The sequence below is a fragment of the Perna viridis genome, chromosome 1 (genome assembly GCF_037379345.1).
Source record: "Perna viridis isolate PV_CMFRI_1.1 ecotype Kerala chromosome 1, ASM3737934v1, whole genome shotgun sequence".
In the NCBI taxonomy this organism is placed as follows: Eukaryota; Metazoa; Mollusca; class Bivalvia; order Mytilida; family Mytilidae; genus Perna; species Perna viridis.
This window is the reverse complement of record NC_142445.1, coordinates 2896240-2909415: the sequence shown is the minus strand read 5'-3', so window position 1 is coordinate 2909415 and position 13176 is coordinate 2896240. Positions and strand designations below refer to the sequence as shown.

General features: G+C 34.3%; 1 long non-coding RNA gene across 5 annotated transcripts; it reads left to right on the top strand.

Annotated features, from left to right (window-relative positions):
* Positions 1 to 203: 203 nt before the first annotated feature.
* Positions 204 to 12934, top strand: LOC148626860 (uncharacterized). Of its 5 annotated transcripts, XR_015916222.1 has the most exons (7): positions 205 to 695; positions 1044 to 1109; positions 1558 to 1638; positions 5626 to 5676; positions 7188 to 7216; positions 7973 to 8255; positions 10058 to 12934. It is a non-coding gene; the product is annotated as an uncharacterized LOC148626860 (long non-coding RNA). The 5 variants fall into 5 exon arrangements; XR_015916243.1 differs by lacking the exon at positions 7973 to 8255 and having other exon boundaries at positions 204 to 695; positions 7188 to 7209; XR_015916230.1 differs by having other exon boundaries at positions 204 to 695; positions 8023 to 12934.
* The last annotated feature ends 242 nt before the right edge of the window (positions 12935 to 13176 follow it).

Genomic DNA, 13176 nt, shown 5'->3' with positions numbered 1-13176 from the left:
TACTTTTATTCTTCACAATTTCTAGTGATTGCCGGAGACTGGGATTGAAATTAATATACCTGTTCACTTTGCTACCTGGAGTACAACAAAAGCTGTCTGTGACCCAGTTGTGAAGAAACGACTGTCGATTTTTAACCGGTTTAAAACCCTGTAAAAATCACGGCTTTTGTGACTGAAACTTAACCTACAATACTGTCTACCTGGTTGTCCTGATTTGCCTTTGGAATGTGTGTGGGATAGTGAGAGATTTGGCGCGTTCTTGACCATCCGGAAGTAGTCAAGATTTTACCTTTACCTTAAGGCTATTGTCAAGTGTTACAAATATTCCGAATGTCCCAAAACTGGGTCAATTTTCCAGCTGATCGCCTAGCTTTTTCATTCATAGTTTTTCATTCACAAATTTTGCTACTCTTGTGGCTGGGAAAATCAATTGATTTATTGTAAACTTCACCTGACCACAGGAACAAAGGAACTGTTGCAAGACTTCTATTTTGAACTTTCATTTGAGAACTTGAGGATTTTTAGTTGTGTTACTTCTGTGAAATAATTTCTGTTGTTTACATTGTTGTTTATTGTCCTCGTGACAGATTGGGATTATAAAAAACACACACTTAAGTGCAATGTCGGACACAGGAAAACTAAACGTTGGAGAGAAAAGGGGTCGTGGACGACCTCCAAAACCAAAAACAGAAGAGGTTGGTCTTTTGTGCATTATTTCTATACTCAAAATATTATTTTTTACAGAATTTGACAACTTTAGATTGCCATTGTCAAAGCACATTTGACTGAGGATTGTTAAAGCAAATATTCATTATCATACAACTTGACCAATATCCAAGCCATATTTCATGGTTTTAGAAAAAAAATGCATCGATTACATTTTTATTTGTTTAGTGTCAGTATAGTAGAAAGGCTTTAATAACATGTGGAGGGTTGATTGATTAAAAATAAATGGCACGATATCTATTTATCAAAGATGATAATATTACAGCTATTGGGAAGAATGCTTGGTGTTTTACTAAGTTGTAAATTTTTGCTTTTAGTCCGGGGAGCCAAAGCCTAAGCGACCACGTGGTAGGCCTAAAGGCAGCACAAAGAAACCTCCGAAGGTACAATTATCTTTGTATTGATTTTGCTTTGTAAATTAATAAAAAATGAAACCAGCCATGGTTTGTATCGATCATTGTGTACTCAGACAACCTAGTTAGCCCAATCAATACTGGTAAAGATGTATGACCCATCCATTCTAGAGTAAACAGCTGTCCGTGAACAAAACGGTAATCACATTCGCTGGTCATCTTAAAACCCAATTATAATTCAGTCCTATGCAATACACATTCCACATTCAAAGATTGACTGAAGAACCAGTCCATCATTGAATGTATGTGAAATTGAATTACACTTTACCGTCGGATGAATTCCACTAAGTAATCTCAATTCTTTTCAGTACATGTGAATACTCAGAAATGAATTTGTAGTCTATAAGAAATGATGAGTTATCAACGAATGTGTAAGTTTGTAAAACATCGTTATTTCTCCGACTTTTCTTTTGAACAGGTTGTCGATCCCAGCGCTCCAAAGAGACCACGTGGTAGACCTCTTGGAAGTTTCAAGAAATCCCCAAAGAAATCCCCTAAAGTTAGTTGAGTTAATAACATTCGTGTCTATACTCAAGGATCACTTATCAGGTGAACATTCAGTGAACACAATAAAACAGCATGAGTTTTCTATGGCTGAAAAGATCTATGTGATGACCCGAACTCTAATTTTTTCAATGGTGACCCTTTTCAACTGTATTAAATACTGTATGTGACCGACCTCAAATTATTCAATGGTGACCTTACTGTAAAGGTTTCAAGTGCATGCAGTGACCTGAATCGAGGCACATTCATTGTTGGACTTCCCTTTTACGTCTTCAGTGTCTCATTAGTAACCGAAATAAAAAGTCCCGCCCCAAATCTAATCAAAAATCCCAAAGTCTTCATTGGTAGTTCTATCCAAACTAAATCTTAAAATTTTAATTGGTGACTCATCCTGATTAATAAGTTTCTGTAGTGACTCTTAATCTTCAGAATTACCCAACATCAGTCTTTGAAAGGTTTCAGTAGTGACCAGATCTCAAAAGTCACCATGCAATGAAGACCAGGTATCAAAAGTAAGTAATGACGACCCGGTCTCATAAGTCTGATCTTAAAAGATCTCAAAAGTAATACTAGTACAGTGGTCAGGAGAGATTTTTTTTTCAAATTAGCCATTTTCAGCATTGTAACAAGTTTTCAAGATTTTAATAGGCCAATTATCAACATTTGAGGTAAAATCCTGTATATTTAATGGGCCATTTCCAGCTACAATGGGCATATCGCACATGGCCCCTGCCTTTTCCAATCACTGCTAGTAAATGATAACCCGGTCTCAAAAGTCCGATTTAAAAAGTCATCGATGATGACCCAATCTCAAATATCATGAATGGTTACCTATCTCAAAAGTCATCATTAAAAGTTCTCAATGGTTCCAATCTTAAAAGACGTCAGTAGTTACTGGATCTCAAAAGTAATTAATGATGGCCCGATCTCAAAAGTTTTCAAGGGTAAGGGTGAGCCGATCCAAAATCATGCAGTGGTCACCCGGGTTAGTCTTTGAAGTACAAATGTAAACGTCAGTTTGGCTACCATTTTAGGGATAACTATTTTTCATTTTCTTTTTTATTCTGATGTATTTTGTGCAATGTTCTTTGTTCTTTTGAGCCAGTTTCTTACATTTGTTCTTTTGAGTTTCTAACTGGACTCAGTTAACTTATTTTTACGTCCCAGTTAATTTTAACAGTTTAATAAATGACATCTAGAGAACCGATAATACCATTATTATATAAATATTCTTATTCTTCAAGTCATTGATAAAATTGTGAGTTTTATTATGAAGTAAAATGTTTTCCTGGTTCAAGGAAATTCCCAGAAAAGCAATATACGGGTTTCAACTTTCCTTTTCGGTGTGTGTCTATTTTGAGCTTTAGATGTTTACTCTGTGTTATTTAAACGCCTATTTTCGTGATGGTTTTGTCATTTGCGGAATGTTGTCTCGTCATACAAGTATTACCACATGCCCGTGGGTTTCCGGTTTTTTAAGTAGCATCCATCTTCACTTTTCGGGTTGTTGAAATCAGATTACCGCTACAGAAGTGCTAGCACAATCTGTATGCAATTACTGACTAGCTGTAAACATAAAATGCATATATTATTACCAAAACCTCATTTAATGAAAAAAAAAACTGGAACAATTTCTCGAGTCCGTGTCAGTGACTGATGACTTGAAGATATTATTTACTTACATAATTTGTATAGATCATCATACTTCTTAGTTTATGTACTTATTGAAATTCACTTAAAGTCAAATGCAGTTATATTATAAATATTTATATTGAAGTAGAAGAATAGATGCTGTTAAAACCACAGCAGTTGTACATTTTTTTCATTGACTTTATTGACCAAGCTCGTTTTCCACGCATTTAGACATTTGGAAAATGCATTCCGTAAACCCTTTTCGTTAATATTGCTAACCCAATTTTAGTTGAACATCTGCCGTGAATTTTAAATGTTGAGTTTTATTGCATTGTATAATGAGTACACCACGGTTGAGATGGAGGAACAAGCAGGTGGCTGTCGGTCTGATCATGGAGGTATTTTTAGGTCGAGACTGTCAACTGTTATAAAATACAAACTTGTAGATAATCTACTTGAAATATAAACTAAATATTCTGGTTTTAATAATGGAATTTTGGCGTGAAAAGTATCCATTTAGTCAACACAATCAATTATAAACACCGTCCTTCTATAAAAATGACTGTAAACGACTATTGATAGTCAGTTGCCATCTCTATGATGACAAAAGACTGTCTCTATCCAAGACGTCTTCTGTGTCACATCCCTTTCTGTTCAAACTTGTCTGTGTAAACTATTTGCTAAATTATGCTAATTTCCATACTTGTTCGTAAAAACTGCCCTTAATAAAAAGTTCAACTCATTTATTTGATACATATGGTAATACTAGCACATGTAATTTTTCCATGCGTGAAATGTTAACATGTATGTCGAATACCAAATCAGCACGTTCATTCTCTACATTTTTGTGGTTGATGATATTCTGGTTGAAAGAACAGATATGTCTGACATAGAAACCGGTAGGAAGGGAGACGATCTAGGGCGTTGACAGTTTTGATGAGAAAGAGTGAAATCATAAACATACCAAAATAACAGCTTAGCTAAATTCAGTCATGATACATGTACATCGAAATCTCAAAAGAGTAGCACAAAAAATGAATGACCAGCGGAAGTGTTTATATATATTATTGAATAACGTTCGAATATTGGCCTAAATATGATCAAAACTGCCAATACAATACAAAATACAAATGTGCGCCCATACAGGATAAAGCCGTCAAATATGGATTTAGCCGTCCAATACAGCTTTTAGCCGTCCAATACATCATATTGGACTGGTTAAAATATATATTGGCCTAGCATATTAGACTAGTTAGTCAATAAAGGTATAATTGCGTAAGGTTTTCCACATTGACTGAGTTATTGGTCCTCGGCTAGAAATATTGGACCTAGCCTCGGACCAATAACTAAGCCAATATGGAAAACCTTACGCAATAATACTATAGAAATAAGTTGCTGAAATGGACGATTGAATCGATTGAATATTATAGCAGCATTAAGTATTTAGTGCGATGAGGTAATTTTTAAATTGATTTAATAATAATAATAATAATAATTATAATAACAATAAGAATGATAATGATGATGATGACGATGGTGATGATTATAATAAAATTATTAATAAATCGAAGAATATAGTTCATACATGTAGTAGTCCTCCTTATCGATGCATGACATCTTCATTACGCAATGGTCATCAAAGGACAGAAATCAATTATCAAAAGTATACTAGTGTAAAAATTCTGTGAAATTGATTTTACCATTTTCGAACTTCAAAATTTTGACAAAATGAGCAACTAATATCCTGGAACCCAATATCCTTCGAACCCTGCTGGACCCCCTCTTTTCTGGATTGTACTTCGTTATTCCCTGATTTTACTCTCTTTTTATAAAAAGTTAAAAATCAAGCATTAAAGAATATTATGAATTCCCATTAGAGTTATTTTCTTTCCGTTCGTGAACTTTTTTTCTGCATTGACAATGTATATATGGTTGAAATGGAAATGAATCCACTTAGAACAGTAGTTATCTTTATTAACACTCTCTTGATGGATGATAATTGACAAAGATAAATCACCAACGAACTGGCTGAAATAATCAGATAAAGATGTACAAGTATGACCACTTTAAAATTTACGTCATTTATGGTGAAATAGTAATCTAATAGTGACGTTACAGGAAGTCTTGTGATCAAACTGGGCCATTGACCTTATTTTGGTTACCTGGATCAGCTGTTTTATAGTCCTCCATGTGGACAACTGCATTTCACAATATTTTCAAATTTTCCAACTCTACACCATGCCCCGTTCAACCCTGTTTGTATATGTGTACCGTCTCAGATGTGTTCTGCAGTCAATACCATGCAGGTGATTAGTACTTTTTTGTATTTTTCTTTTTTAATTTGTTTTAGAAAGAAGATCAAAAAGATAGTAAACCTAAGGGTAAAAGAGGCCGTCCCAGAGTGAGTATATCTCTGTGATATTGTATGACTATCTGTAATTTAAAATGTTGCCAGTATAGTTAAGCAATGGCGTAACAATGACTAAATATTTGGACAGAAAACATCTCGTTGTACATATTGTATGGTTTCTGTTTTAAGTATGCGTGCAGTCCTACCACAACACGTTTTACTCCCGTAGTGGTATTTATTCAATGTGGATCCTGAAAAATTCGAAAGGTCTTCTGGAGACCATCAGTTCAAGATTATTAGCAGAATATAATAGCATTAAAACCTATGATTTTTCAACACCGTTTACTTCTACTCCCCATACTCAATTAAAATCCCGACTTAAAAACATTATACATCGTTGTTTTTCCAAAAAAGATGGTACACCCTAGATACAGATATATAGTTCTTGATAGGGATTCCTCATACTTTGTAAGAAATAATTCATAATCATCTTCAAAATATACAGAAGTTGTTTTCAAAATGCTGGAATGCTTTATCGACAACATATTTGTCCAGTGTGGTAGACGCATTTTTCAACAAACGGTCGGCATTCCAATGGGAAATTAACTTGTGAGGATGACTTTATACTGAACTGATCCGAAAGAAAGAATATCGTTTAGCTAGATCCTTCTATCTCCGTTTCCGCTATATAGATGACGTATTATCTTTAAAAAATCATGGTTTCGGGGATTTGATACACCGCATCTACCCAAAAGTACTTGAGTTAAAGGATACTACAGACACAGTGAAGTTAAAGAAAAAACTATTGACCAAACTTTACAACAAATGTGATGACTTCTTGCAAGTAGGCTTCTGGACACAGGGTTATGTTACTACAAGATTGACGTCATCACTACAGAAGTTTTATGATCATCATGAACTCGTGGATCGTTACGGTGTATCCATCTGCACCATGAAAAGTGATTTGTTCAACCTGTCATAGTTTTCCTTTCCCTTTCGTCTACCACAGACTTGACGTTTTATGAACAACTCGGCGGATGTTTCTAGAAAAGCAGATTATGCTTACCCTACCGGTCCATGCTCCCAGTTTTTAGTGGAATTTGAGTTGCTCATTTACTTTTGTTGCCACATGTCTAGTCTTTGTCCCTGAATTACATTCTTTTGATTCCCGCTAGAACCTTGGTTTCCTTGATTACTCTTTCATCTACACGGTGAGATAAGTTTAAAGTTTTGGTTTACTTTTGTTATAAAATTTGCTTTAATGAAAAATGGTCATACACACCTAATTACCGTTATCTTGTACCTAAATAGTTGGTCACACTACTGCTCACCTGTTGCCCGAAAATACATCGGCTTTTTGAACATTTATGCCCCATTACAACAGTGATACAACTGAGAAAAATAATTATCCCAGACTGCAGTGGTGAATGGGGGGAAGGTTGACGACCTGGATCCCCTTTCATTGAAAAAAAATGTTGAATACTTACAAAATATGAATCACTCTCTACATGGTTCTTATAAATAGCTATACTTAACAAAAATCAACATTTTTCTTTTTGTAGAAGAGTACAGAATAAACCGTGTGTTAGTAGTAAGTTTAATATAACCTGGTATGTGACAAAATCACTGAACAAATTTTGATAAAATGCTTTTGTAAAATAATGACGTGCTAACGTTTTTGGTTTAATTTGATATTGCTGTGAAGCGGAGAAACAAAATTGTCATAACAAAATCAAGGAAAATGAGTATTGCATGTGACTTTGTACTGTGTCGAAAAAATAAATAGGATGATATACACGAATAAATAAAATTATCTCTGGAATTGACCTAACTTTCCAGCCATTTTATACGACAGCAAACAAATTGCGGTCGTATAATGGTATTATGATGACGTTGTTGTAGTCACCGCCGTGTTTAGACAATGACTTGACTATAAGTGAATGGTTCTCTTTGTACCACAGGGTACCATGCAAAAAAATGAAGGGTTTGGTTGATTTTGGGGGTTTTGATTCGAACCGTTTAATATAATAATTAGGGGAAAACCGAAAGAAGCATTTCCACTATGTCTGGAAAATAACTTGACTATAAATTAATGGATATCTGTGAAATGGTATCAAAAGTTACCATACATCAAAGGAAATCTTGGTTGTGACTGGAACCTGTTATGAATAATGGACCAAAAAAAAAAGGCCACTTGAGTTTGGTCTTATTCTGTGTCAAGTATTTAAACCCAACAAAAATCAGTGCCACATCTAGCTTAAATGGTGTATCCATTTTTGTACCAACTGTTCGGGTTCGACCTCTGTGGTTGTATCAAGCTGTGCCCTGCGAAACATTTTTATTTCAGGTTGCACCGACTTTTGTCATGGTTTAACCAACTTCCTTCTCTACTTACAGCTGCGATATGCTGTTTTATATATACGTTGGAATCTGTTTTACTGAACACTTTATAACATGCGTATGGATTAAAATTTTCTCTCACGTCAGAACTGTTTCAATCCCACCAAGTTTGTATAGATACTTATTCCAATCAAAATATGAGTTGAGTCAATCACATCCAGAGAAAAAAGTGAATTCGCGAAAAGGATTTCATTTTTGTTTTTGGATATCGTTGTATTACCGAAGATGTGGTAAGAATAACCATTATAAACTAATTACTCCTCTAAACACCTAACACTTTGTAGATATGTCAGATATTTATATTGCTAACCGCAACTTTTTAATAGGTTAGCCTGTTGTGAGTAATTCTTGGTGAATTCTTAAGAAGATAACATGTAAACTGATGTTCTTTACACAGGCAAATGTGCCACACATGGGAATCATGGTTTGCATCATATGTTGATCATACGAATCGAGCACCATATGATTATCATTTGTGGCACATTTTGTTGTGTACCTACCAACCACTGGAGTAGCTTGATCAACAACCTGAAGTGTAAAGTCTCAAGTTCGTTTTCACATTTTTGTATTGACTTCTGTTGTCGTCAAACATGGTTTTCTCCGAATGCACTTGGCATTACCTGATATAATTTATATGAATCAAGGTTGCTGATTTATAAGAAGCCATGCACCAACTCAGTTCATTTAGGTTATTCTCTAAAATCTTTACAACAGTTCTTCTCTTGAATTAATGTTCAGGACTGATATCAGTAAAAAGGTTGCAGGACCAAATATGGCGCTTTTATTTTTTTTTTCTTTCTGACTGCGTCACAAAAATATACAAGTATGTAATGGGAAGTGTTTAACTGATAAAATATTATGACCTTAATTTCTTCTAAAGTTACTATGAATAGGAGATAATACATTCTTGAAATTAAAAAAAAGGTGGCTTCACTTTTCACCTGACATTTTCAGAATCTAAGCAGTTCATGTTTACCTGGACCCATTGTTAGTTTTTCATATGCCTTTTGCCTTGTATAAATGAGTTAGATGAAAGTGACACTATATGAATAATATCGCTTCTACCTACCCATTGTTTGTCATTAGGTTTACTCAACGGCGGTTGTCATAGTATATGTCAAATTGAGCCTGAAATGTACTTTGGACCACTATTCGTTCCCTTCAAGTACGCTAAACTTGTGACCACTCAAATCTCTATGAAGTAAATCTCGTTTTATTTGATACGACTTTCACAAAGATTATTTAAACATTTTTGAGAATAAAATATTTTTCAAAATGCAGATTATAATCTAAGTAGGGCAACGAGTCCTACTTGTCTTTTATGCTACATATCTCATATAAAGAGAGCAATCAATAACCGGATATGGTGAAGCCATGGGTATTACTATTTATAAGATTTTAAGTGCATTTTCACTGATTTTTCAAATTCAGGAGAAATGAATAATATAGAAAATATTTTTAGGATTAATTTTGGATATAGATTTGCACTGTCTGTCTTTCACAATTTATTATCTTAGTGGAGCTACTCGAATAATTTTTTTCGGTCTCATATCGGAATAATGTTAGTATTTTTTTTGTCTTTTGATTCCGTGATTCCGTACCGCGACTAAAAGTACGTCCGGATAGGAGGAACATGGTTTTTCCGACTATCTCACACAGATTTGTTAGCTACAGCGTTGATTTTCTAAAACATTTTTGCACATAATTGAGATGTGCTGAGCTAAAAGCTATAGTTTGATAAATATTGCCGAAAATAGAGATTGTTGAACTTAGAAATTTCAATATTCATAGGGACGATGAGGATGGCTGCAAAGTTAATCCGGCTATCATCTCCTACAATTAATTGCGCAAAAGCATGACGCCCATATGGCGTTTTGCACGATATTGCTACTAGATCATGTTACGGTTGTTAAACAGAAAATGTCAGTTTACAGCACTATTTCCGTCTGTTACATATTTTTAAAGAAATAAAACAGTGACGACGGGTTTTCGAAGGTTGTAAATATTTTCTGTTTTTTTTCTTTTGTTCCAGGACAAGTGGGATAGTGTACATTGGACAAGATACCTGCAATTATGTCTGACGATAGCACTGTAAAGTTTTAAAATAACTTTGTGCATACCTCAAGGCGAATCCCAGTTCGAGTTGTACATATTATTTTGTCTCACTGAATCTCCGTGTTAAAAACGACGCTCGTATGCAACTTAAAATTGTTCCAAATTTCCGAAGACTTTCATTTATGCAATTTTTGTTCGGAGGTAATTAGATTTTTTTTGTTTTTTGTTTTTATTTCAACTGATTTATTCGTTTACACTTAAATGTGTTCGTTTTTACAAATGGCAGTCCACCAGCGTGTTCAGTTATTATCAAACTCATAATATTCACTGCCTTCATTATATGGTGCTATAATGTTTTACATTGAACATACTGGGATGACAAGTTAGTAGTTATTCTTGTTTTATATCGTTAGTCTAGAATACATAAAATAGGGCACATGATTAATAAAAAACACTATTACTTTACGTCCGCAAAAAATATGACGTAAAATGTTGAAAATTTCCCATGTCAGAAGAATTAAGAAAGTTAGGGACATTTGTATATTGAAATAATTTTATTTTGGTGCTAATATATTGGAAATGTTATTTTTTATACTGGAAAACGACCAATTTCATATTTCGCATTTTCCATAGATTTATAATTCCGTTAATCAAAAGATTCAATTAGATTTTTTTACCGATAACAGAATGTCACTTTTTTTACTTGTGTAGTGTATGTTTGATTTTTGTATACATTTGTGTTTTTGTGGCAATGTAAACGGATCAGTGGAGAGGACATGTTTTATTTAATTGGAATTACTGAAGGTGTTTTTAAATTACTGTGTGCTCATTTTATTGAGCTCTTTTATTCAGATCTTAACTTTAAAGTCCTGTGATTGATTATATAAAGTTGAATTATTGGGTTTGTATGAAAATATGATATTAGTCATATTTGATTTTCTGAATTCGACCGTTATTTTTAGCAAGGAAAAAGATAATAAAAACTTTAAATGAAATTTCATTTCCTGTAAATATTTTCTGCTCAAAATTAACTTTCAAACCTCCTTTGTCAAATTTTAAGTATTTTTTTTACTTCGATACGACATTTACCTTACTAAGATATAAAAGAGTAATCAAGGGAACCAAGACTCTAGCGGTAATCAAAAGAATGTAATACAGACATGGACAACAGACATACACAACAAAGGACATAAAGTAATTAAAATCATCCATACAAAGTAACAAAAGCAAACTTCCACTCCACTAAAAACTGGGAGCATGGACCAGGTGCACCGGTAGGGTAAGCGTCCTCTGCTTTTCTATAAACACCCGCCGAGTCGCTCATAAATAGTCAAGTCCGGGGTGGACGAAAGAGGAAACTGTAGGGAAAGTAAGAAAAGTCCAGTAAAAGCCCCAACCTTACAACCACGGGTTTATCCGTTTTTTAGCTCACCCGGCCTAAGGCCGGGTGAGCTATTGCCATCACATAGCGTCGGTTGTCGTCGTCGTTACTTATTTTTCAAACATCTCCTCTGAAACTACTGAATGGATTTGGATGAATCTTAGCATGATTGTTCCTTAGGGTATCTTGCACAAAATAACCATTTGGATTTTTGATAAATTAGTTAGAAAATATGGCTGCCGTTACTAAAAATGGAACATAAAATTCAGCCATCAATTTTACATATATCTCCAAAACCGTTAGGTTGAAACAAATTCTGAAAAAAATGGGGACGGAGGTTAAAGTGTTCATTATGATGAAAGCTATCTGTGGTCAAAGTTTGGTGAAAATCTGTTGACCCATGTTGGAGTTATTGCCCTTTCTGGACTTATTTGCTGTTTTTGTAGTTATTACTTTCAAAAATCTGCTCTTTAGATTTGAGTTGAATGGTGATGATGAAAATATTGTATAGCCATGGTTTAACTTCATTTGATGGTCTTTTTTTCAGCAAATGGATACTGGGCTAATGCCCCTAGCGGTGAAATAACACGGCATAGGGGAACTCCTGCTCAATTTCTTTCTAGAGGTACTAAAATATTTTTAAAGGTATTTTCAGCATTTTACAGTGCCTTAGGTATTCAGTTGAACTTACAATATTCATCAGTACATGCACATTTTCTGCATTTTTTTGTCTAAATGGTATCAAAGCATGATATCTTTACTAAGTTAATAGGGCATGGTTTGCAAGGTGAGCGATTTAGGCTTCCAACTTGTATGCCTTCGACTGCTCTGGGATCTTTATGTTCTCCTGTACATATGGCTTTGTGTGACTAATTTTTTTCGATGTTTCAATGTTGCAGAGTAATTTTTCGCCTGTAACATTTCATGTAGCAGTTTTCTCTTATTACTAAATCAGGGATATCATCTACCTGTCCATGTGACATCGTTAAGTTTGATCAAACACGTATTTGTTTATTTTAAAGCCTCATCTACATAATACATGTATTTACATTTGCAAGACTCAATTTTCATACACTTCAAGCTTTATCTCCATGATACAGTGATGTATATATGTGTGTATTTCATGCCTTGACCATTCTGTTGATCATACCATTTCGTATGCTATGTATGTGTTTTGAGTGTCATCGTGTATGCTTGTGTATTGCTTGATATTCACTTTCATATAAAGATATCAATAAAAAATCTTGGTATAATAATTATCTCAGCTTTTATTGCTGCCCTTTTCTCCTCACCTGGCTCAAAGGCCGTGTGAGCTAATGTCATCACTTTGCATCCGTCGTCCGTAAACTTTTTAAAACATCTTCTCCTCTGAAACTACTGGATGGATTGAAACAAAAGTTATTCCCATGAATGTTCCATAGTACATTTTTAACAATCTGTGCGTGGGAATTTTTGATATTGCAAAAAATAAAACATGGCCGCAGTTACTAAAAATAAACCAAATTATTCCCAAGTGCACATGTCAGAGTGAAAACTGTAGTGAAATAAAACCCATACTTCTGGAAAGGTGATGACGAATCTTAAGTGTACAATTGAAAGATTTAAAGTACAGCAATATGTGCTATGAACGGTACTTAGTGTAATGCAAGTCCACTATTTTCAAACTTTGTATGGTGTTTTGATTAACGATAAAGATGTGCACATTTTTTTGGGCA